A 27,148-nucleotide genomic window follows, 5' to 3' on the forward strand; every position below is an offset into this window, starting at 1 on the left:
ACACATGGCCTCTTTTAGTTTTTTTTCTTTCTTTATTTTAATATCTTAAAAATACATGTATCTCTGGGGAAAGCTTAATAAGGAACAGCCAGCTGAAGCAAGGATTTTAGGAGGAAAAAAGAAGGCAGGGGACTTGTGCTGTAGAGACAGCAGTTTAAACAGTGAGAAAGAGAACACAGCTGTGCACATCACAAATCCACAGCTGGGCAAGTGGAAAGAGAATATTCCCACATCTTCCCTTATAAATCTTCCCTCACCTTTCAGATCCCTTCGTTTTCTGTTGTGCAGAATAATTTTATATAGCAGGAGAGAGAGTTATTTGCATTTTGCTCCTGCTGCTGTTTGTGATATCTAGGTCAGTTATACCTACCAAAGCCCCAAAAAAGCACTGAGGATTTCTTGAGTGTCCTTCCTAGCAGGGTGTTTTTCTCATCCTTCAAAGTCAAGGATTTTCCAGGCTAAAGAACAAGGGAGGCCTGAGCTGTAGTTGCATAAACCAACGCAGAGAGAAGCCCGAGAGGAAAAGGCAGAACAGATTCTGTGTCCAAAAAACTCCCACGGGCAAGGTCTGAGGAGAAGGTGAGAGCAGATTTGTTTTGAAAGCATCTCTCAGGACCTGGGCTGAGCATCCAAACAAGCCAGGCTTGGGCTTGTAACTCTTCTGGGAGTGGGGGGAAAGAAGCAAAGCACTGAATCTTCTGCAGCTCCAGGAATTATGGATTTCCTCCCCATTTTTAACCAAAGTTAAAGACAGAGCAGCACAGATACTGTTTATGTTGCTTCTCAAGGTTTGAGTCTGAGCAGCACAGTGGCCAAAGTAGGTTTGGCAGGACTTTTAAATACAAGTACAAATAGATAGATCAAAATATTTTTGGTTAAATTTTCCACAGAAATGTGCAAACTTGGTACTGTAGCATCAACAGATGTTCAAATGCTGAATATTCAGATTCCTGTTTAAACTGAAGCTGGGCTAGGAAGCTTTTGGTGTTTGTGTGTTCCTGGATTTTGATTTAGAATGACTGATCTTAAAATCTGTGTAGTGCTGGTCTACATCTGCAAAAGAACAGGTGCCACAACTCATGTGCTGGAAATTGTGCTCCAGAGTTGAGCCTTAGTAATGGAAATTAGAGAGCTTTGTTGGTTCTGGTTAAAACAAGATGTTTTCATGGGAAGTAAAACACTAAAGTGCTTTTTGTTTGAACAATACACATTACCTGAAAACATTTAAAAGGAGCATTTTCAGCAGCCAGTCTTGGTCTGCAGCATTCCAGTCCTTCATCCTTATAAAATGCAGCAGAAGAGAGGGAGAACAGCAGGATTCTCCCTGGGTGAAGGAAACATGGTTAGATAGAAGAGAGGGAATGGAATTGTGGCCACCTCCAGGCTGGAATTTCTGTCTCTTTTGCTATAGCCAAGTGGAAAATTACCCTTTAATTCTAATAACTATAGAAATACCATACTTTGGGGGCACCTATCTCCAAATGAAAGGTGACAGCTTTGGAATGAGTCTGGATATTATTGTTGTTCTAGGAAGAAAGGAAGTTGGGCCTTATGTCATTATAATAAAATTTTATCTATCAGTGTTGTTAAGAGTATATCTAGGAGTAGTGAGGGTAGATCTTTCTCATACCAAATCTGAGCAAGTTAATCTCCATTTTTTTATTGCACAGTGGGGCTGAATACAATCCCTGGTATAATGTTAGTGAAGTTAAGCCAAGGATAAATTATGTAACTGATTAATTAGTTCAAGAAATCTACAGATAATGTGGGAGACTAAAGAATGGGCATGTGGAATTCACCACGTGATAAAAGCTCCCCTGCTTGTCTTCCTCCCCCTGTCCATGCCTCACATTGAACAAGACAGTTTGCTTCCCCAGAGGTGGTTGAAAGTTCTGTTTTCCACCAAAAATGAAAAGAGAAAAGTTTTTCAGTCTATTTCAAAGATTTTTTTTTTTAAATATTAATGAGAAAAATAATAAGAATGAAAATGTTTTAATTTTCTGAGAGCTCCCCAGAAAAAAAAGAGCAAAAGCTGATAACTATTCTCAAGTTTCTAGTTAATTCTTTTTAATGCTTAACTTGAAAACAATCTCTAAAAAGACAGATTAGGTCTAGGCTTTGTAGTTACAAACACCCTGAAGACATTAGATGCCAATTTACAACAATGAATCATTTCTGGTTTTGAAAAAAGACTATTTTGAGAAAATATTTTTAGCTGTTCAAAGCAGTGTTTTTCAGCAAGCACTGTAAGAAAAGATTTAAAAATGACCAACAAGTAGATATCAGAGTAATCTGAAGTCACTTTTGCCCAGAATTGCTGCGTGGTGGGCTAACACAGAGGGAAACATAATTAGTACAGCACAAAATAGCAGAGTATTGACACCCTGTCATTGGATCACCCGGATCTGTTCTGGAGGCTCAGGGAACAAACTGCTGGTTAAAATATGATGTTTTCTTACAAAACACACTAATTTTCTCTCTCAGCATTTTTTTAATAACTTCCCATAACCAGAATTTAGGTGCAGCCTCTTTTTTCCAGGCTGCCTGTCCAACAACTCATCCTGATCCCATTTTAGAGGGGATGCAGATCTCAGAGCTGGTGTCCTTGGGTGACAAGGGACAAGTGGCAGAACAGACTAGAAACATGCCTTACAGCAGCCTAATTATCTCATGTCTGGATGCCTATCTACAGTAATCTAGACAAGTCTGTAATTTGCTTTTCAGTACAGCAGGATGAGTCTAATTAAATATTGTCCACTGCGTAACGTGGCCAAAAAGCCAAACAGGGCCACAGTCTATCAGAATTGCTGGCTGCAGCCAGGTTGCTGTCTTAGCCTAAACTGTTGTGCATATGCAGGGATTTTGGGGGCAGAGATGACTTTGTGAAGCTAAGGAAATTGCTTGTGTTCTCTCTCTGTGGTCTCAGAGGTCTGCCAGGGAACGAGCAGAGCTGAGGACACGTTTCCTCAGTCAAAAATATACAGGTGAAAATCCTGCTCTTTATTTATACCCAGACTCAGACTTGGGAATTTGCATTTTCTCATCTTTGTAAGCCACTCTTAAGTCCCTTTAGTTTTCTTGAGCTAAAGCTTGACAGTCCAGGAACCTCCCAGCAGCAGCGAAATGTTGCCTGGATTTTTCATTCCAGTGGTGTAAGTAGTTAATGTCACAGGCTTTTCTGCTCTATCTTAAGCTCAGTGATAAGGCACTTCAATTTATTGTCCCCCTGTGTAAGGGATCAAGTGACTAACTGAGCTATGGGAGGGCATCAGTGATGCCTGTTGGTTTATGGATGTGCCCCATTTCCAGGAGTCACGACTGCTCTGGCCATTTCTCCTGTGCCTCACTGGCCACAGCCATCTCATCATGGATATTGTACATCCCTGAGCTCTGCCCAGACCCTTCTTTTTCCACCCACCAGCCTTCAGGCTGCCTCTCTTTTTCCTTTGCATGTTGTCTTGCCCTCTTGCTCTCTTTCCAGCATTTTCCTGGCCCCTGTATATCAGCCTTGTTCCCATATGATTCTCACTAATTACAGAGCTCCTTGCTGCTTGGTGCTATCACCTCTTTTCTTGCTAGTTATTTAAAAAGACCATTAGCCAGAAATACATCATCCTTCAGCTGTGGGCCTCAAGTCTCCTCAGTAAGCATTTTATACAGTCTTAAAAAATGAGGAGAGAAAAGGAAAACAGCAGAGGAATACAAAAAGGACCTTCTGGAAGTAAGGTTGTCAGAAAGTCATGGCTACGTCATAACTCTGGGCATTAGTCATTTTTCTTGCCATGGGTGGTCCCAATATGGGCTGAATTTTGAATTTTTTTTTCTTACTGTTCAGCAAAGATGTGACATTGTGGAGTGCTGGAGGAGAGGTGAGACCTGCAGGTGCTTGCCCTCTGTGCTGTGAGAGGGATGAATCCTTCTTTCAAACCTGAGATCCTGCTTGTTCTGAGCTTATTTTGGTGCCTTGTGGGAAACCCTGACTGTGCTGGGAGCAGGGTGATGCAGCTGGGCCTGGGGCAGGGGTAGAGGAGAAGTTTGTCCCTTTGTGTGGCTGCTGTGGGCTGATAAGGTGGAAATCTAAAAGGCAGAAAAAGGCAAATGATGTGAGGCTGATCAGTGCTGCAGAAATTCAGAGGAATGAACCGAGAGCAGTGTTGCAGCTGCTGGTGGTGTTTGGTCACCTCCAGAGCATGGAAGGAGATAATTCTGTTGGTTTTCTTAAAACCTCCCAGGTTGAGTGATTACAGTGAAATATGGAGGTGTGGTTCCTTCCTGCTTGGTGCTACCTGAGCAGGTGGTGGGGGAATTTTGCCCCGTTTCACAGCACTGGCTGCAGTGTGGGACAGAGCATCACCCCAAACCCCTGTCCTGGGCAGTCCTGTGAAAGCCAGAGCCTGAGGACACCCACAGCTGTGCCAGGCCTCCTGTGCTGTGGCTCTGAGGAGCCCATGCTGAGCAGAATTGCTGACCCAGATGTCTGTACCCCTTGTTTTTATGTGCCCAGATGGTCCCAAAGGGCTGCACTTCACCGTGTGGCTCCCGAGCTCAAATTACAGCCACGAGCACTGCCATGCATTAACTGAAGCTCATTAGAATGAAATGGGAAATACACATATTTCAAAAATATTTTATTTGGAATACTAATCTTAATTTAGAATTCATGTTAGGCTGTTGAATCCTTGGCAACTAAAATGAAAACACACTGAATCATAATGAAATACAGTACTACTGTATTGCATTATACACCACACCAGCACGACAGCAGCCTTTTCTCTTACTGAAAATAGGATTGCTTACATTTTATTTTTATTTATTTTAGGGCAACTAGTAAGAAAGCATTTCATAATGAAATCCAGCTGTTAGCTCATATCTTGCTGCGTGTTGTGTTAGCTGTGAGAAGGGAGAGGAGAAGTAATGACAGCACAAAACTCTAGCAAGTATTTTACTGCTTGGTATTTCCATTCTGGACAGTGTGGAGAGCCAAATAACAGAGAGCAGTGATGCAAGTGCCTGGCTGGGGGCTTCAATATACAGCTCACAGGCCAGAGAAGTGATCCAGTGTGCTCTACATCATGGCAGCACTGGAGGTAAAGAACTCTGTGGTGATATAGGGGAATAATGCATGGCTGATGCTGCTTTATGGCACTCAGTTGCTGTGCAGCCATAATTCCTGCAGGAATTAACACACCACAGGCTTCACCCTGCACCCTCTTGTAGAAACAAGCAGCTGCAGAACAGGGATTCTTGAGGACACCAATCAGTGTAAAGCCCTTCTTATCCCTTCCCCTGACAGATGCAAGATTGGGGTTGAAGACTGAGGCTGGGTTGCTTTGGGATCTACAGTTCAGAGATACTGATGGAGCAGAGAAGAAATATATAGCACCCTGAGTGGGCTGAATCATCCCTGTTGGTTCACTCCCCTTTATGCTGGAGCACTTTATTTTTAACAAACAGCCTGAGATAGAGAGATTTAAGGCCCAATAATAGCATGGTATGAATGAATCAGTCTAGTAACACCAGACTCTGCCTTGGAAATGCACCATACTTGCCTCGATAATTACTAATTTTAAGAAAGTAGATTAAACCAAATGCCCTATATTTTAAATTTCTGTTTTCATGAGCAGTTTTTCTTTTGTGGGATACAGCAGAGAAAATAGCAGTCTTGAAGAATCAGGGGGAAATGTAAAGAGCAGAAGGATAGAAAAAACTTAAATATAGGTGTTTTATTTGTGCTGTAGTTCAAACCAGCTCCAAGTTGCCTGTAGGTTATGGATTCCTTTCCTCAAAGATGTAACAAAGAATTACCCAGCTCAGGGGAAATGTTAAGGGCAGTCAGGACATGATGCAATATATATTCTCTGTTCTCCTCCTCGAGATGTCAGTCATAAGTTAATTTTCCTCTAGACTTCAGATTTCAGTTAGTTCTGCTTGCTGTGTCCTTCATCCTGCTGGATAAGCACCTGAAATACCCTCTTGCACTGTCTCTGTCCTCTGCTTCATTAAAGAAGTGAAAAAGCAGGAGATGCTACATAGAGGAAATAGGAATTACAAGGGTGGAAGGGACCTTGGGAGATCATCTAATCCATCTCTCTGCCTCAAAGGAGGTGAACATGTAATTAACTGCTCCTAAGGTCTGTCTGCCTGATCTGTTCTTCAAAACTTACTGCATGGGGATTTCCATCACCTCAGAGTTTAGCCCAGCGTTTCATCAGTTTCACACAGGAGAATTTTCCTGATTCTCTAACTAAAAGCTCCTTTGCTTTTATGTAAGCCCCTTGAGACTTATTTTCATGCTTTTCTCATACTTTGTGAGAACTTTTGTTATTCTTGTGGTTCTCCATTGGACTTTTTCTCACTGGCCTCTAAACTTTCACCAAATGCCCAGGTTAATCTGGCACTGCTGCCCCCAGCACTGAGAAGAAGAGGAAAATTATTTCATAGTTCATTTCCAGGTAATGGCTGAAGCTATAGCTTAAAGATATTCAGTCCAGCTCCTGCAGTTAGGTCACTTAGCTTTCCATTCCAGATAATTCCACTAAATATTAATCTAGAAAATTTTCAATTTTCCCTTTTGGAGAAACATTGCTTATAGATTTTTCTTTAAATTTGCTTTTAACTTGAAGAAAATAGACTCATGTGAATTCACTTATAACAAAATAATTTCTTATAAGTAGAGTCCCTATCTGAATTTATTGCTCCCCTAAAGCCAAGTATTAAGCATCTTCTTTACCCAGAATCCATGCAGCAATGTGTTGATAACCATAATCAAGTATCTGAGGCTCACTGTAAGAAGGAACATTTGTTTTCCTATTTCCATCTAGAACATTAAAGCCTTCCTACTACAATTCCTGTAGCCATAACTGCAGTGTCATTCACATCTCTAATAGCATCATACAGATTTCTGTTCATCTCACATCAGATAGAGCAGCAACTCATCTTGTTTTTCATCTCTGCCTTCAAAGAAGGCATCATTGTTCTGAAGATGCAATGATCAGCTTATCTGAAGTGTCCTGAAGAGATATTTGCTCTTTTAACAGCATTTTTATCAGCTCTTTAATTGCTTGGAATTTTGTCATGCAGCCCATGAAGCCGTGTGCACATCATGGAGAGGATTCTGGGTTTCCCTCAAGCTGCTAGAACAAGTAGAGGTTTGCACAGAAAACTGCCTCAGATGACCTGCTGGTCATTCCCAGGTACAACCCCAGGGAGAGATGTCCTAAAATACTCTGTGGATCTCTGGACCCAGGGAAACACCCAGCTGCAGATCCATTTCTCCCTGTTGAACTCCCCTGAAATGCCTCCCAGCTCTCTGCAGTGTGCCAGCAGAGAATCCTAGACTTTTTCATGCTCAGAACATCTTGTTCTGGCTTAACCAGAATGTGCTTTAACATCTTTACTTGCCTTCCTTACCTTTAACCTTAGCACTCTCTCTGGGCTCCATTCCCCAACCCACTGCTCATACATTTCCTGATGAAAACTTGGGGACTGGGGACTGAAGTTTCTGCATTTTGAAGCAAATAATGCTGGCCAGAGTCTGTCCCTTGCTGGCATAGAAGCACCAATGTATCAGCCTTATCTAACTAGTGACAGCCCAATATTAATGTAGCTAGAGAGCCATTTTGTTGTTTATTGGAGACAAAACTCCGTCTGAAGTCCAAGAATGGTTTTGCCTAAATAAATGGTGTGTGGTAGCTGCAGATAAAAATAATCATCTGTCTAGTTAAAGTGAAAGATGTAAGCAGGGATTTTGTGGGGTTTTGAGCTTGCTCTTGCTAGAAAAGTAAAGTTTAACTCATGTTGAACAACCAGGTTTGTTTAAAGTGCTGAGTTTTCCTGCGTGGCAACACCTGGATGTGCTTTATTACCCTTGTCTGGTGTTTTTGTGCAGCAGCCCAGTGAAGGGCAGCAGAGAGGTCAGCAAAACCCTGCCCACAGTGTGGGATCCACAGCTCCAAGCAGCACAGCTGAGACCCACAGAGATTGCTGTGGGTCCCTGTTATCACCGACAGAAGGAACGATTTGGCCAACAAGGGGGCGAGGATGAGCTGCAATGCAAAGCACCCAAATGTTTCCATTTCTCCTGGAAATTTCCATTTCCAGTTCTCCTGCAGGGTGATTGCATTTGGCTCGGGGGCTGTGGATCCCAGAATTTGCTCAGCTGTTCCTTGAGCCTTGCCCATGGAGAGGCACTGCTGAGGGGCAGCACAGATGAGGCACAGGATCATTACCTTGGCAAGGAGCTGGGGCAGCACAGCTTGCTCACAGGGATCCCCAGCTAGTTTGTCTGCCCAGCTTTGAGTAGAGCATGGAAAAATACCAGCTACAGCTGGTCCCCTCTCCTACATGGGTTTTAAGGATGCAGTGTTGGTGTCTTTTCATCACTGGGGTTAGCCAGGGCGTTTTCAAAGAGTCTGGCTAATTCTTGTGGCAGCCCCCTTCCAGCCTCCCTACTGCTTTATCTCACAACTCAGAGGCACTGCAGCACTGGAGCAAATCTGCCTGCTTCTTTCCAAAGCCTCTTGCAGTAGCAGCTCCAGAAGACCTCTGGAAAAAGGATTGACTTCCCTTAAAAGACAGCTTTTTTTTTTTTTTTTTTTTTTTTTTTTTTTTTTTTTTTTTTTTTTTTTTTTTTTTTTTTGTGGGAGCAGTGGAGTTATAGAGCCCTTGTTTTTTCCCCAGGAGCCTTCCTTGAAAAGTGAAAAATAAATTCAAAGAAAGGTATGTCCTAGTTCAAGGGCAGAAGATTGAGGTTTATATGAGGAGTGCTGAAGTGTGAGCATTCTGGCTCTGTGTGCAGAGAGCTCAGTAAACTCACTACCTAAATCTGTAGCTAAGGCATGGAGGAGACAGAGACATCATTTCCCCCTCTTCATCTTCCCCCAGAATCTTAGCAAGTTGAGGAGGCAAAGGCAGGGAGTATCCAGGCATGGGAAGGTAATCTGTTGTCAAAGCAGGACATGGAATCCAGCAAAATGCACAAAATCCAGCCCTTTGTTGTGAGCACTGCCACAGGTACCTGGCCAAAGGTCCTGATACAATTTATTCCAAAAATTTCATAACAGCACAAGGGGGTCCTGAAGCCCTTGCCTCCAATATCAGCTGTAGCAATAATGGGGAAAGGAAAGGAGGGAGGGAGGAAGGGAGGAAGGGAGGAAGGAGTCAGTTATAAACCTGTCTCTCATACTGTGAGTACAGTCTCAGACACCCCAAGGACAATTTTGGCTGACTTCTCTGAGAATTGAGGCCTTCAAGAGGAGGCACCAGTGTAACTTTAAAGACCTGATGGTTGGAGTTCAGAGCCCAGCCACACACACATCCTGTGAGCAGCAGACAGGTACATGTGACACCTTGGAAGAACAATGGAAGCAAAAACCAAGGTGCTGAGCAACCCTAATTTAATATAGAGAAACTGTGCCTTTCAAAGAGTCCCATACTCCTCACATGTACAAGATGATAAAGTTTTGTCTTGACATTCCAACTGCTCTTTGCTTTTCCCCAGATTTTCTAGAGGTTTCCAAGCCCCTTTTATTCTACAGCAAAATTGGACCAGAGTGACACGAAAAGGGACAGGAAAATCTCTTATGAGAACGAGAATGGTTGCCCTGTCAGTTGTGATTAACACCAACATGGTTAAACACCTTACCAACAAAGACCTGTAGGATGTGCAGGACATTTTAAAAAGCCATTCTCTTTCCAGTCATGCCCTCTTGGTAAATTAGAATTTCAGTAAATTAAGCAGAATGCTGATGAAAGAATGTAATGTGGTGGAATCTGGCTGTTTTGACAGCCCAGCAAAGCCTATAATGTCCCTCAAAAAACTCTTGATATGATGATGCAGCTTGAACAACTCAGCCACATCCATCCTCCAGCAGGCTGCACACCAGGAGCTGATGACCGCAATTAAAATTAAATGATTCTCAAACAATCACAATAAAGGGAGATTCACCCAGCATTATCTTTGCCTCTTGGAAAGGCCCCTACGAGAAGGTTCAGCCATGATAATGGAATTACAGGCTGCTTCCTGGTCCCGTGCAGCAGAGCTTTGACTGCATGAGCTGTGAGCCTGCGCTGGGTGCTGTCAGTGGCAGAGCCACATCACTGAGAGCAGAGCCAGAGCTCCCGAGCTGTCATGTACAAATCTTGTTATAATGAGAAGAGCATTAGTAATAGAGGCTGAAATTTTCAAGCTGCCTAAGGGATTTAGATGCTCGGCTCCCATTAAATTTAATGGGATGCCGGCCTCAAAATCCCACCCACAATAAATTTTTACCAACCATTTCTTGAGCAGAGGGGAGAGAAAATAGAGAAGGATGGAGAGAATCAGATATGAGAGTGTTTCTTACTGGGACTGAAGGCCAGCTGGGTGCAGTAAAATAGCACCTAAAAGGGGACTAAAATGAAATATGGCATAGGGATCTCATCTAATACTCCAGTAATTTGGGTCTAGACTCCACTCCAACCTGCCCTGTAAGGTGGATGGGAACATAATGCCCTCTGCGCTTTGAGGCTTCTATTTCTGGACTACAGACCTACTTGCAGTCATTAAAGCACATTTGAAAATGAAAATTAGGTATAGAGAGACATAGATGGGATAGCAATGGTCTTCTGAGATATGTAAGGAGAGGATGAAAGGAGGCTGTGTTGCACCAGTTCACTTTTCTAATTAGGTCTGGTTGCATTTGATTCTTCAATCAGATTTATTTGTGTTTAAGGCAGGTGTTTAAATTTTTAAGTGTCAAAAATACTAAAGATCAACACATTCTTCTGTTAACTGTGGATCCCACTACTTTGCTTCCAGGAAGCCACCAGTTCCTTGGCCCAGCTCCAGCCCACCTAAGTTCAGACCCCAAAGTGAGCAAGAGCCAGTCCAAGTTTTCTCCAAAGAGAGGAGGAGAATGATGTACTGATGGTTCAGGCCTTGCCCCTGGGGAGGAGAGGGGTTCACCTCATTTAACTTCACCCACTCATATGTTGGGCACCAGCTCAAAAATCTCTGCCTAAACTTCCTCCATAAACTGTCAGGTACTTATGTATTTAAGATGGATATTAAATACTTATGTATTTAAGATTGGTGCCCTGGTAGGAGCCTGCAAGTTCCATGGTCCTGGCTCAAATGAATGCTCACAATCAGCCAGGATGCCCAAATAGTCAGTGAAGAGTGAATCCCACTCGGCTTCAGCTGCACAAGGTTTTGATCATTATTTTCATATTTGCTTGTAATGAGGGATTCCCTCATGCCCCTACTGTAAATTATCTGCCAGAACCCCAGGTTAACAGGAGAAAACAAATCTCAGGTGTGGAGAGTTCCAAAGTTCAACCCCTGACTTGTATTTCAAATTTTTTCCTGGAGAAGAGTTTGTTATCAAGATGGTTAAGGATGTTTTTGGGTTTAGTTTGGCTTTGTTTTAGTTGCTTGTTTTGTTGGGTTGTTTTTTCTTTGTTGGCTCTTTCCACAGCTCGATTTTCCATCTGGATATAAATAAGGATAAAACACTCCCTTCACCCTGTGTTTGCCCTGCCTGTTCAGCATGAGTGATGTGGAGGTGGGTAGGAGGGATTCCAGGCAGCCTGCTGCAATGTGGCATCTGGAGACACAAACTTGGAGGGGTTCCCAGGAAGGGAGTATAACATTTGGCAAGGAAATAAGGAGCTTAGATGAGAGAGGGCTGTGAGGTTTCCCCCTCTTCTGTCCCCGTCCTGTTGCTTATTTCTGCATATTTGTTTTATTCCTCAGCCATATTAGAAGTGTAAATTACACAGATGAGCTAATGAGATCATCTGTGCCTGTGCCATTTGGGGAAGTGGGAATCATGGAGATGCTTTCTCCTTTCTATCCTTTCTAATAATTTACCTTTATTTTGAGACTAACAAAGCTCAGATTCTGCACCCTCAGCTCTGCAAGCCTGGAACAGATCCTATGGCATTTCCTCTGTGACTTGATATATATTTCTCCTTAGTGGCTTACCATTCATCCCAAACATCTTGGTTGTCTTATGCCATATGCATGGGGTGAAGTTGTGGTCTGTGGAAGTTTTGAATTTAGGGGAGTAAGACTTGGATTTCACCCATGTAGAGCGTTAGGTTAAATAAATATGAGTCACTGTAAGGAAAAATAGGGTCGATAGCAATCTCCTTGTTCTTTTTGTCCCTAAATTCTACTGAGAAATGACTGTAGGCAGTCCTGGGTAAATGTTCAGCTGGCATAAATGTAGGCACCCTCACTGCAGCATGGCTGATTTATTGGGATGTGACCCTATGTTTGCAATTAAGATTATGTCCATCGAGCAGATGGGTCAGAGTGATGCATTTGCCTTTATGAGGCACTGAATCAGATTCTCTGCAATGGATCATTCACATCCCAAACTGATGCCCTCTTGCTTTGAATGGAAGTGGGGAAAGGGAGGATTTCTTGCAGCAGCTGACAACTTTCAAACTTTAACACATGAAGTTGCCTCTCTCGTTAAATGCTTATTTGCATGGAAGGAAAGCAAGGCTCTAAGACATTCTTAGTTTCTGTGCTGAATTTACAATTCCATTTTTAAACCATTTGAAAGATGTTTAGTTAGAAAGAAGTCTTTTGGTGGGAGGATAAAGACAGTTCTTTATTCAGCAACAGTTTGTAGAGTTCAGTTGTGAATCCCTCCACAGAGACACTGTACTTACATTTAGCCTCACTCCTGGCAGTTGCCTCAAATGTAAATTCTCAGAAATTACAAACTCCAGTTGGGAAACACACACTGAGTTTCTCAGCTCAGACAGGGACATTATTACTTAAGTGCTCTGATGCTGAAAATGTGGACTAAGAATTAATATTTACATGGGAAAGAGGAAAACTCCATGAGATCATCAGGCTGCTGTAACATTCCCCATTACGTGCTGCTTTTAAAAGACCTTTCCTGGTCACTGGAAGATGCTGCTTCTGCTGAGGCCAGAACTGGCAATGCTGGTATATTTTGCTCCTTGAATTTCATTACTGTCATTCCTTTAGCAGTAGAATAAATGGTTGTTGGTTCATTCACCTCAGTTGTCAGTAGATATTAGAAGACATGAAAAGGAAATACTTAACAAGAGACATCTGCAGTATCAAGAGAAAATGATAAAAAGATAAAATGCCTCCTGTAGCACAGATCTTTATTCTCAGCTTTGCTCCCCACCAGCCTGCCCTACCTTCCTTCCTTTCTTACCTCACAGGTAAGCTTAAAAATAAAGCAAAATTTTGTTACTCTGCATTGTGAGGGGTCTGTTCTCCTCTGCCTGGGAGGGGAGGAGGGGAATATGGAATGCCCAGTCCTGCCCAACATCTTCTTCCAGATTTTACTTGCACTGTGATAATCTATGAAAGAGAGGGAAGCAGGAATTATATCTTTTAATTTTTCTCCACAAGATCCTTTGACAAACACTCTGATGGTGCTGCTTAAGGCTGTTTTCCCATTTGGATGTCTCCAGAGAGCACAGCTGGGAATGCAGAGGTTAAACTGAGGACCCCTGCTCCAGGTCACCCAGGAGGTGGGACTGGGCTGCTGGTCCTTTGGGCAGTGCCAACTTTTCTGGTTTATTTTAAATTCTGAGTAGAAGAGAAGCAAGTGTGTCTGTGGAATTACCCCATGCCTTCTAAACAGAAGTCACATCTTGTCCCTGTGACTTCTAAGCCTTGGGCAAGGAAATGCTAAGGCAGGAATTATATCAGAAGGGATGCCTGTGCTCTGTGATTGGGGCCTGAGTGGAAAAGCCCTGCTCCCTTCTCTGAGTGGCCTCTCCCACCACCCAGACCAAGGTGTTTCCTATTTCTGACTCTGGTGAAGCTCAGACATGGCACAGAGGACAGTGAGAGCTCAAAATAAGGGTGTCCTCCTTAATCCAAAGCATTGAGAATTCTTCTTTTTGCATACGAGTCATTTGAATTCAGAATGCTTAACCTGTGGCAGAAATAATTCAGATTTGAACACACTAATTGTGTCAGGTCAAAGGAACAGTTGGTTTTTTGCATGGATCATTTTAGAATGTTTTTTTTTGCGGGTGTTTGTAGCAAGCAAATCACAGAATGCAGTTGTTGCTATAGCAATGAGCCTCCCTAAGTGAAGGAGGTAGGGCAGCCCCCTCAGACAGACTCCCACCAGTTATCACTGCAGTGGAGGTACCTGAAATGCTTTACTTACCAGGGATGTGATAGGTATCAATAAATCCTGATTTCTAGGAGTAAATGGACCCCATGGGATTTATATAGTTCTAAAAATAGTCCTTTGTTTGAGGTTTGAGTCACCACTGAATCTGAAATTTGCTGACTATAATTGCATTAATTATTCTAACAAGTGGAGGTTTTTTTTCAGTTGTGTATGAGCTGAGTATGGGATGTGTAATTTAGGTGTGTGTGATGTGTTGTAATTTAATTTGGAAGCTCAGTGAAACACAGTAGCTTGGAGAGCCTCTGTGATAGCTCTGCAAACAGTCTGGACCAAGCAGGGCAGTTAAAATAGCACAGCTATGCACAGCCTTAATTCTCCTGGAAAATATCCAGTAAAATATCCTTGAAATACTTCATCTAGAAGTCAAAAATTAAAGCATAAGGAACACTTACATAATAAGGCTTATAATAATAACTGTTTCCTGGTGCCAGCTTTGTTTAGAGGTTCAAACAGTGATCATGGCAGAGTCTTGAGGGAATGGATGTTTTGTTTTTCAGTAGTCTGTGGGCTGATCTCAGCAGATCAGCCAGGCAGGGCTGCCTGCACCCACCCATGGGAGGTGTCTAAGCCTCCTTCCTCCTGCTTTGTGAGAAAATGAGTCCAGTCCAAATCCTTTTGAAGTCAAAGCAATGATGGCCTGGAATTCTTTGAAAGGATCTCTTGGATTGTGTCCTGGAAATGGGATTTAAGGCTTGACCATTCAGCTCAGCATCCTGACTTGCTTTCTGAGTCATTGGAGTGATTCTGAATTTATGCTGATGTAAAGAGAGAGAGAATCAACCCCTTCTTCACAACATCATCACATAATGAGGGACTGTTAGTTCAGTTCACTGTGCTGGTGGTTCTGTTTCCTCCCATCTCTTCTCTCCCTCATATTCTTCAAATACTTATGTTATATATGAAAAACAGATCTTTCCAGATGGCTCCTGTAGGTGCCATCTAATTTGTGGTGATGATGGACCAGTGGCTGTTGGAGGAACAGAATGAAGGAGAAAAGCAGTTGCAAAATTGCTACTTTTTGTGGGCTGCTTGCACTTGCCTGTAAGTGTTTATTATCCTAGATGGCAATCTCACTGATTCTTCTTGATGTACTCCGGCACTAATAAAGGAATTTTGCAATATTATTACAGCAATTTTAAATCAATTCACTCCGTGAACGCCGTTGTGCTCCAGAAGTCAATTATAGATATCACGTAAAAAAAAACCCAGATAATGCAAACCCAGCCCTGTGTTTTCATCATTATGCAGATAGCAAAACAAAAATACAATGAGGCAAATGTACATTAGAAAACCAGAGGTGCTATGAAGGGAGGGGGGCACGAAAGGTGATATTTCTGCTGCAAGGTTTTCTTCAGGCTTTGCTGACACCACCACCTGCTCTGCCTTCCCCTCCAGCTCCCCAGGGCCCTTCAGGCAGGAACAACACAGCTTTTTATGGCTTTTCTTCTAGAGCAGCTCCTGCTAAGGACCATCATGAAAGCATCCAGGAGCCGTGGCAGGACCTCAGGCAAATTAAAAGACACTGCTTGAGGTTAATGGGGGGTTCATTCTTCGAGGCCAACAGCAAGCCAGGAGCTGATAAATATAAAGCACATCCCACCATGTGAGGTAGATGCCTACTTTTTTAATATTATGTTTCATTCCCTAGGCACTGAGGGTCCACATAATTTTCAGTTTCTTCTGTCAGCATGTCCTTCAGAAAAGTGATTTTTTCTTGTTGTTAAGCCTCCTGGGAGCATTAAGAGGATATCTATTATTCTAGCAAGAAACAGTGGCTGTTTTCTAATTCCTAAATTCCCTTTTCCTCTCTTTTGCAGAGAACATCTTGGAAAAAATTTGGGTTGTCAACTTGGCCTTAGTGCAGGGGTAACCTTAGAAATAAGAAATGGAGTTAATATATAATTGTTCATGACTTGAGAAATTGAGTCCTATCATTCAATAAAATCATTACCTAAACTAGGGTATATCTCAAGCAACTGTTGACAAGAGATCTTTGCAAAATAAGCATAATAACGGCCTTTTTCTATTTTTTCTGTATTACAAAGACGCTCCAGCAAAATCCTACTTTATCTATAAAAACCTGATTCTGATTCCTATTAATTGTCAAACCTCTGGGCTGGGGGAGTCTGAAGTTTCAAGGTAGATAATACCATGCCAACACTATGATAAACAGCCAAGCAACTGTGCTTTATCTCTGGTGGAAGATAAGCTGGAATAAGGAGTGTGATTAACAGTCGTGTTGAAGATTTATGTAATCAATTTGGAGAGCAGGCCCATGTGTTGTCTTGACAGGATAGTTAAGGTAAAGTTGCAAGTTCAAGCAGCTTTGACCTCTGTAAACTCGCAGTACAGCCAGGGAGCCTCTCTTGATTATTCCCTGTTAAGGTTTATAGGATAATGAAAAGAAAGCAGAGGGGAAGATAGAACATAAAATGTAATTGCTTTTTCCTCCAGCCACCCCCTCCAGAAGCTGTGCTGTCACACAGGATACGTCCTGGTCCCTGCCAGTCTCTGAACCAGGATAGATGAGCTGTAGCAGCAACAGTTTTGCAGAAGGGGAGGATAAAAGGGTGTTCCTGGGCTTTTTGGTCCCCATCAAATATGATCTCCCGGCTTCTCCACCCAGAACATGTGTGCTCATGGCACCTCCCTTGTAAACAAAAGTTTAATTTCTTTTTCTATTTATGTTTGCATTTTAAAAATGGGTGTGTGTGGACATGGAAGGGAGAAGAAGTGAAGCTGGAGCAGCAAATCCTCCCTGGTTTCCATTCAGGATGGATCCACCTGGCTTAGCCCACCTGGATGGCAGTGCCAGCTCTCAGGGAAGAGAATGAGAAAGCCCCTGGAAAAGAAGCAACATAAGCATGACAAGCCTTAACATCATTCATAATTACACCAGTAAAACATTTTAGACCACTTCCAGGGAATTCTGTTCTCTTCTCCTTCCACTTACAAGCCCCTGTGCGTCCTGGGCTGATAAGAATTTCTCAGCAACCTCTTGTTGCCTGAGAAGAGGTAAAATTGCTCAGCCAGCCTTGGGGCAAAGCTGCTGCCATGTTCTGCTCCCAGCAAATTGGCTCCATTATTTGTCCCTGATGGAGACATGTACAAGGGAGAGGAGGGGAGAATTATTGTATATAAATGTTGCAATATACACAATTCCCACGTAGAATTGATTTTTCCCTTGTGAGATGTGCTGTCTCATTGAAAGAGGGAGAAAAGTATAATTTTAAACCTTACTCCTGTAAGAGGAATTAAACAAGGGGGGGGAAACAGAGCTGAAAAAGAGGAGGCATTATCTCAGGGGTGCCATTAATCATTTACTTTAGGAAAATGTAGTCCTGCTGTGCACCTCCCTAAACTGGTGAAGCAAACCTTCCTGTATCTGCCCACTGTAATATTTACTACTGAGTCTTCTCCAGCTCTTTTTCTCTGCATTCAACACCAGTTTGGCTTGTTTGTTGCAAGTGGCAGATTGGAAAGAAGTGGAGGTTACCTCTGACAGAATTGTCAAATTAAATTTATCCTGTTCCCTGTACCTTCTCCAGGAGTCCCCCTATTTATAGTAAAGTACACACAGCACATAAGCATTGGTTTTCAAAATCACTTTGACAGCAAATAATAAATATAAAATAATCTGCAATACAATATGCAATTGACTTGTGTGCCTCCCAGTCAATGCAAGTGTTATCCAGCATATAAAATTACATTGCAGGCAGCACATCCTTTGCCTGGCAATGACATACTCTGATAAAAAATAAATAATAATAATAGATCCCCCCCAAGTGTGCACCACTAGGTGTCTTGTCTAAACGTGGCTATGAAGAATGAATGTGAAATTAGCACTCGATTAGAACTGAAGGAAATGCAGGATGTGAATGTTAAGCAAAGGACTATATCAGTGTCTAAATATGAATGTGACATTTGGATGGCTGAATAAATAATCTCCTTGTGCAGCATCGTTCAGAGAGGAGATGTGCCACAGGAACAAGAGAGGGTAGGAGAAGCCTGGATTTAAGATTGTTTTCTCAAGTGGAAGACCTGCCCTTCACTCCTCTTCCCACTCTGTTTCCACTGGGATCAGCAGGGACCTAGGAGTACTGCAGTTTTTCCTTCCTGTCCTATTTATCTATTGTCACTGTACAAGATTCATGGCAAGTGGTTTTCTCAGAATTTTTTCCCTCAGGTTTTCCACAGAGTTCAGTCTGTGGCTTACTAAATCTTCGGAATGGGTTTGTGATATTTGTATTTATATCTTGCTCTTCCTCCTCAGACCATGAAGTGATGAAGGTGGAGTGTTGGCCATCCCTTTCCCACAGTCAGGCTGTGGCAAAATAGCATTTGGCCAGGCCAAGCACTCACCTCCTGCCGTGTAGGAGCTGAAGGCAATTTTCTCCCCCTGTTCTGCAGCTCTGCCCCTCTCACCAGGCAGCTTCAGGATCACCCTGCTCCCATCCAGCCCCTTTCCCAAGCCCCAGGCTATGAGGGTCCTTGGTAACTTCTCTCTTTTGTTTTCAAGCTTCACACCCTGAGTATTCTTAGGAAAACAATATAATGGGTTTGCTTTCCTATTGGTTTTGACCGTGAGAATTAAGATGGGACCAACATCTTTCTTCCTGTGAGCTGTCTCCAGCCAAGACTCTGGGTATTATTTTTGAGGTGTTGTGTTTATTGCCAACTCCACTTAAACAACAAGGCAAGCTAAATTCACAGAATTCAATTCAAGCTAAATTCTCTTCTGAGGTGCCACCCTCAAATCAGACCCATTCGGGATCTAAGAAAAACATTCATTTTAGAAATTGGTTTCTGACATCTTCCAAAGCTATCAGGAAAAGTTTGCATTTGTTACAGCCAACTTCGCCATCTACTTGACCTTAAAGCCAAGAATTTATGTGCTGCTTCCCAAAATAAGTATCAGTAGGTCTGGGAGAATGCCTCAAGGGTGTGCAAGCCAAATTGTAGCAGTCAGAAAGATGCTGTTTTTAAAATCAGCTCTACGGGTGAATCTTCCCATCACTGTTAACGTTTAACATATCCCCCTAAGCCTGGATGCTCTTTGAAGCAAGTTACCAGCTTAATTGGGACTCTTTAATAAAATTTAATGCTATTTTTTTAATGAAGAAAGATGAAAAGTTGCCTAGAGGGGAATCATGAGCACAAGGTATTTAAAGAAATTATTCTTTGAGAATGTTGATCTCTTATCTCATTCTTCACAAATCATTTAATGAAATAACATTAACATTTCACTTCTAGTTGTATTAGCTTCTTCCCTTGCACACTTCTCTTTATTTTGAGGGTTCTTTTTCTCCTTTTCAAAGAAAAAATAAAGTCCAACAAGGCTCTTGAACAACAATCTTGTGTTATTAAGAGACAATTAATATTGTCTCATTCTTGCAAATGGAGGGGCATCGTTTTTTCCAGGCAATTAGGTAGATAACTTTCTCTTGCAGTTTTTAATGCTGATCTAAAGTTTAACTGGCTTGGCTTTGCCAGTTACATAATTACTGCAAACTTGGGCATCTGCAGCCAGGCTCCAGATACAAACAGCCCTATCACTGCTCCCCAAGTTTTAGGTGAGCAAAAACCTGAAACAGGAGATGGTTTTCTGCTCCACATGGAGACACTGAGCACCCTCCCTTTAGATTAAAGAATTGTTTGAGTCCTGCTCTCAGTACCTGTCACTGAAATCAGGGTTTGATTCCATGAATGGGAAAAAGAGCCATTTGCTTTTCCCTGTAATTTCCTTAAAAGCTGCAGCTCACCTTAACGACCTGTTAGGGAGTGACTGTTGTATTTTGAGCTAGTGAAGAGGGACATTTGTGGTGTCCTTTCCCTGATGAATCATTTTACCTCTTTGCCACTTCATAGAATCACAGAATGCTTTGGATTGGAAGGGATCTTAAAAATCATCTTGTTCCAACCCCCTGCCATGGGCAGGGACATTTTCCACAATCCCAGGGTGCTCCAAGCCCCATCCAACCTGGCCTTGAACACCTCCAGAGGCAGCCTGTGCCAGGGCCTCCCCACCCTCACAGGGAAGATAAACACTTCTTGTTATTTTGGGTCCAGTGTCCTCTTCCTTAATGAATTAATTGTCCAGTTTTGGTGCCACAGGTGTTGGATGGACCAGCAGTGTCAGCAAATCCATGTGTGTTACTGCAGGTCTGATCAGGAAGAAGAAGAGGGATGGGCTGTAGGAGCAATGAGAAAGATAAATCCAGCCCATTACCTTTACCATCCAAGGCAAGAATTTCTCTATTCCAGGCTTGCATATAAATAATTGTTCCATTATTTTGATCAATTCATAGTGGTTGTTCAAGTTTCAATACACTAAGCACTTCATCCCATGTTTGTTAGTGCTTTATCTCTGTTCTGCTTTCAGCATAAGAAAGACAATAGTAAATAATTTCCATAGAACCTGGCTCAGCCACATTTCTCTCCATGACTTTTCCACCTAATTTCAAGGCTCTGTTATTTTCTGTAACACTGTAATATGATCTTCATGGTTCCTGCAAGCTTTAGGAGAGAGTGAGTTATATGAGAATTTCCTGAGCGATTTCCAGTTTTGTCTCACATTCAAATCATCACACACATCCATAGGAAACAGAAAGAAACAGATCATGGTGTTCCTTCCCCCAGCATACTAATTTAACTCCTCCAAAATGAGTGGGGATAGCTCTCCTTCAGCACAGAGGGAAATTAATACACATCCTGGTATCTGGCTGTGATGCTGAGACTCCTCATCTGTCCACAGTCCTGTTGACTTTGAGGTCAGCTTGAAGGAACAGGATGTAGCTTTGCACTAATAAAAAGCTTGTTGGCCTTTCCAGTAAAAAAAAAAAAAAAAAAAAAAAAAAAAAAAAAAAAAAAAAAAGGAAACCTGTTTTTAAATGGTAGAGGTTTATATAATCACACATATTATACAAAGATATTCAAGAACTATTTTTACATTTTATGCTCAAGAGAAAAGAGGCATCACTGTACCCCAGGATGCAAAGCAACAGGGGTCAAAAGAGAGAAATTTCTGTCTTTGTTCTTATCTAAAGTCCTTCCAGATCCTTCTGTCGTTTGTGAGCTCTCTGTCATGCATTTAACAGGTCACTCAATAAACATCAAGTCAAGTCCTCTTCCAGTCTCCCAAATCTTTTCTCCCCACCAGGCTGATCCCCAAGGGCTCCCCTCACATCCAGCCCAGCCCTGCCTGGATTCCTGCTTCAGAAAAGACTCTTTCAGATAAGTCACAAGCCAGACAATTAACTAAATGGCAAAACATGAAAACCACTCTTTTGCTTCCTAATGAGGACTCATAATAGCTAGGCTGGATTTTTTCCTTTTATATTTATCAAGGTATGAATTAATTGTCATCAACATCCAAAAGATGAAAAAAAGCCCCTAAACTCCAACTGACAGACAATTCTGGGGGTTTTAGGTACTCTGTAGTAATGATTCATGCATTTACAGCTGGGATAATAATAGTCTAATACCTTGATCATATTGCATTTTACATAATTTCACATAATTGTTCATAAGGGCTACAATTATTGTGACTGTGAAGTGTAAAACTACAGGAAGAGAATGAGAAAGCCAACTCAAATTAATACGTTTAGCCTGATTTTCTTGTACTAATTACCACTGGGAAAACACATATTTTAACCTAGCAATGTTTGAGTGTTTTTGTACCGCAGTGCTGCCACAAATGAAAGAGTATAAATAAAAAATACAGTTGTGGTTTAACCCCAGCTGGCAGCTCAGCTCCACGCAGGGGGTGGGGGAGAGAATCAGAAGTGTGGAAGGGAGGAAATGAGGCAAAGACAGTTTAACAGGCAAAGGAAAAGCTGTGCACACATGCAAAGCAAAACAGGAATCCCTTCTCCCCTTCCCATGGGCAGGCAGGCTCAGACAGCTCCAGGAAAGCCAGGCTCTGTCAGACATAATGGGGACTTGGGAAGACAAATGGCATCACTCTGAAAGTCCCCCCAGTCCTTTTTGTCCCTCCAGGCTGAGCAGGACATCTCGTGGCCTGGGAATGTCCCTGGGGTCAGCTGTCCTGGCTGTGTCCCCTGCCAGCTTCCCATGAACCTCCTGAACCATGGGGTGAGGAGCAGAAAAGGTCTTGGCTCTTTGTAAGCCCTGCCTGAAAACGTGAAAATCTCCCTGAATTATCAACACTGCTCCCAGCACAAATCCAAAACACAGCCCCACACCAGCTACCGTGAAGGAAATCAGCTCCACTCCAGACAAAACCAGCACAACAGTGATTGCCACCCCCAGTGACAAATGACCAAGGACTGTAAATGTGCTCACAGGGCCACGGAGGTGTTCTGGCTTCCTGAAATATTTCTAGCAAAGTGAGAATGGTTATGAGTGATTGAAAGTACAGATAGTGCTCACCTGTTTGGTTTTTAAATGTTATGTTCCTGCTCTCTGCCATACCACACAGCACTCTGGCTGTCAGTGCTGTGAGGAATGCGATGCCTTTGTGTTATTTTTACCATTTTCTCATTGCTCTAATTGTTCCCCAGTGTTTCTGAGGAAAAGCAATGCTCACTTGCAGGAAAAGAGGCAAAACCCACTCATTTGGAACACCAAAGCGTGTCTGAGGCAGGAGAAGCTGGGAAAGCTGCTCGCTTTAGTAGGATGCAAATTTCTGTGCAAAAATAAATCACCCCCATGGCTGGGGGCTTCCCTTTGTGCAGGAACACAAACACAGACTGCCACTGCAACCACAGCTGCCCACCAAGCCTCTCCCAAAACTGCCTGGCCGAGAAACCCTGCAGGAAGCAGCAAACACCACGAATGGCAGGAGGGTGTGAAGGGATGGGCTCCAGGGATGGGGCTGGCAGGATCTGTCCCTTCAGTGAGCTCAGTTCTTTCTCTGAAGGTGGGCTCCCATTGATATGCCAGCCTCCACGCCGAGGGCATTGAAATGCAGGCACATGTTTGCCTCTAATTGTTTGGGGGAGAGTGGACTGCTGGAGCACTGACTTTTTAAATTGCCTGTGTTAGATCCCTCAGAGCTCGCCTACCAGAGCTGTCATCCCCAGTTAGAGCTGAGGGAAGCCCACCAAAAAATAGGTGGAAACTGGTCTTGGGCATGGTCTTCACCCCGTGCAAGGAATGGATTTTGCCCAGAAAGCTGCAATACTCTGCAATGCATTAAGGCCACACAAACTGCTCCAGAATGGTATCCATTTAGAAGGAACCATACAAGGCAGGAGCAGAGATGGGCTTTTGGTGCACAGAAAACCACTTGTGTGCTGCTTTTGTGGCTTGTTGGAGCAGCCTTTAGGTGTGATCAGTCTCTTGTGGTTCCAAAAGACTCTCTGTTGGGTGGAGCAGGACACAGATTTATGTGCCTCACCTAAATTGTTCCTGAGGTGTGAGAAAACATTACCTTCTCTGCATTTCCTCCATGAGCTCAGGCAGGGTGAGATCAAATGCTGTGGGCACTGACTTGTGCTCCTCATAGGGAAAGGTTTTCACACAGATCTACCCAGACCTGTCGGTACATTTCTGTGCTTCACTGGTTCCTGCAGCAGTGGGAAGGGGGAAGATAAATAAACTCTGCCTGTGGAACAGAAAGGCCACAATGGCAATCGAGTCTGCACTGGGGTTTGAGCAAGGAGTTCATTTTCTCAGCAATAGCTTGAGTTTAAAATCGTTCAGGATGGATGATAACAAAATTTGCTCAGTCCAGTATCTTCAGGAGCCCTAATGACCATCAAAGCAATGACTTCATGGTGACACTTCTCCAAATCAGCTATGTTATCCTGGAGTTAGCTGACCTCCTCTTTTCTGATTCCCCAGCCCTCGAAGGCAAACCACGCTGCCAGCACAGCATTTGGACTTCTCAGGACCTGCTGTTCTGGCAGATCAGAAATAGATTTTTGTGCCCCTCTTATGTCAGTCTTCAGTTTCTGGAGACTGACCTGCACAAGTTTAAATTAGCTGGCTCAGACAGTGTGTAAAAATTAAAATAGCTTGTGTGTGATGGTCGCTGTGCTCGGTGGTCCCTCAGCCAGGCTGGAGCTGAGACTGCTCTGGCTGGGGAGGGCTCAGGTCTCTGAGTCTCCTCCTGGAGAGCTGGGATGGGCATAAGACCCGGGTTGAGGCTCAGAGGAGATCTGGAGCCTCCTGCAGGGCATGTCAGGGGTGGGATCTGCATTCAGCCTCCCCCCGTGCTTCCCTCCCCACCTCCCCACTCACAGGACGATTGCTGACACGGTGTTTCCATCTGACTGACAGTGACACTCCTGTGCACTGAGGTCCTTCACGCTCTGTCAGAGGCTGGTTAAGGCAGGAGAGAAACTCCATCATCCCTGTCTGAGGTGGGACACTCTTTGTGTGTCCCCTGTGCATATGTTGGCTGTGAGAGGGTCACAGAGCACAGGAGACACTCCAGAGCACGCTGGCACCTCTCCGTGGCACAGAGGGCTGGCAAACAGCAATACTAGGTCAGGTCTTGAGGACAACATAACTGCATTCTCTGCATGTCCCCAAAGCATTCAATCCATCCCTCTGCGGGATCAGCACTTGTTTTATTCAGTGAGACAGCTCCTCTGAGCTATCACAATGACAGGAAGCAACCAGAGTGAGAAAAGCATCTGGTGCCTGGTTTAAAAAATGCTACACTCAATTTAATTTATTAATTTGGTCTTGTGGTCTGCAGCGTTTGTTGGCTGTCCCTGTGTCCTGAGATTTCTTCCTGCATGTGAGAAGACCCTGCCTAGGAGTGAGCACCCACCTTTTCCCCTCTTTACCAGCTCAGCCTGCCCTGCAGGGCTCTGTATGGGGCAAATTATCACAAACTGCTTGATGGGGCTGCAAATTTCCCCTATTAGCAGCGTGTGTGGCTGGCAGCGCCGCGCTGGAACTCCTTAGTTACACATAAAGTTCTTCCGAAGCAAGAAGACAAAGGCAATATTCTCTGTCGTCATTCTCAGTTATTTCAAAATTGCTACCCACAGCAGAGCATCATCAGTCATTAGAGTCACATAGAGGAGCATTATACTCACTTTGTGGTCTCCCAGCTCCATGGCCAAGGACATCACAGCCACAATGAGACATAATCAGCGCGCTGTTGCCAATTGCAAGACATCGTAATTTGGCAAAAAAAATATCCTGTGTTGGGAGCCCTCTGAAGCTGGAGGGAGCTGCTCTGAATTCCTCTGCCCTGCTCTCACCAGGCTGGGTGTGAGTGGCGTGGAGGGAGCAGGAAGGTGTGAGATGAGCCCCTGGTTAAGATGCCACAGAGACTCCCAGGAATTGCAGGGCACACGTGCTGCTTGATAGGGCACGACTGATAGGGCAGGGGACAGCAGGAGGGGGCTGAGGAAAAGCCTCAACCTTGAATGACCTTGCTGTTGTGAATTTTTCACTTGTTCCTCTCCCTGTTGCTGCTATTAAAAAAAAAAAAATTACTCTTTTGCGTGGAAGTTTTGGGGGAAGCTTCAAATGACACAACTGTGAGACAGCTGATGTGGTCCCCCAGGTTTCTCCAGATGGCATTTAGCTGTTCTGATTTTCGTTCCTCACTGGTGATGGCTTGATGGGCAACATCAAGCAAACCCCACTCTGCTATGCCTCATTTTTACCGTGCAGAATTGTATTTTTACATCACTTTTACAACAGCTTTGTAGTTACTCAGGGTTTGGTGAGCTAAGGAGGTTTTTAAAAGCTCCTCTAAGATCTGGGGAGCATTTGACCACTAACTGTACTCTGGAATGTCATTCGTAATGTATCCTACGGCAACATTCTGTAAGTTGCAACCATTTAAAAGCTGGTTTTTTACTGCTAAAAATCTGCTAACAGTGGGGCTCAAGAAATTCTCTATCCTGTCTAAAAGAAAGTAAAACGTGTGAATTTTCACAATCTGGAAGTGGGGCTGTTCCCAGAAACGTCCCTTTCTGCTCAGGAGAGAGATGACTGCCCACTGCTACAAAAACATTGCTTCCCCTGGTCCCCTTCCAGCCTGGCCAGGTTGGGCTGTTATCATTTTTGATTACCAGCAGTTTGACTTTATTTACCCTCTGTGGAATGCTTATGAGCATTTGGCCATGCACTTAATGTATGGAACTTACTTTGGGGTCCTCCGCGTGAAGGGACATAAACATAAATGCAGGCAGATTTATTACAGTCTAATTTAATAAAAATGTCAGCAAATAAATGCACATTTGACAGGGGAATAAATATCAAATAGGAGCGGAGCAGACAGTGGAGTAGGTTGTAAGAAATTAACATGAAACGTTTTGGTTTGACAGCGACTATAAAACAAAATTGTACTTTGGAGACTCAGGGAGTCATTTAGCAGAGGTGGAATCACTCTGCACCAGCCGGGCACAGGGAGATGGGTTCAGGATGAGACCCCAGCTCTGTGGAGGGGAATGGTTTGTGATCTGTCACTTCCATTTGTGAACTGACATTGAACGCGAGGGGAGCGCGACGCTGCCTCGATTGGTTTTCCGAGCAGGCTGTGCCTGCACGTTGCTTGGCAGCAGCATGGCAGCCCAGGCCAGGGCCAGGAGGCTGCTCCTCCTTCTGCCTCCTGGCCCTGCCTGGCCCCCTTGGCTTCGTTCATCCTCTGTGCTTTGGGGAGAGGCAAGGAAAAGGCGTAACCTGTGCTTAGTGGAGCGATGTACCCAGGGTGAGACAGGGAGGAGAAGCTGCAGCAATGCCCCATGTGCTCACATCTCTTGCATTTTAAATATTTCACGGCCACAGCCTTCTCCCTGTGCCCAGTGCCAGTTACCTTCCAGGACTTTGACCAACACAGCAGCAGGGTGAGTTTCCTGCTCTGCTCCTCCAGCAAGCTCACCAGCTCCTGGGTCCAGTTAAGCCTCACCTGGAGGGAGCCTGGACTGTTCCAGCTGTGGGCCCTATTTTTGTGTCAGACAGACTTAAAGAGGGCTGTACAAGGAGAATTTGAGGGCTCCCACAGATATCAGAGAGCAGATCCACAGCACAGC

The sequence above is a fragment of the Prinia subflava genome, chromosome 16 (genome assembly GCF_021018805.1).
Source record: "Prinia subflava isolate CZ2003 ecotype Zambia chromosome 16, Cam_Psub_1.2, whole genome shotgun sequence".
NCBI lineage: Eukaryota > Metazoa > Chordata > Aves > Passeriformes > Cisticolidae > Prinia > Prinia subflava.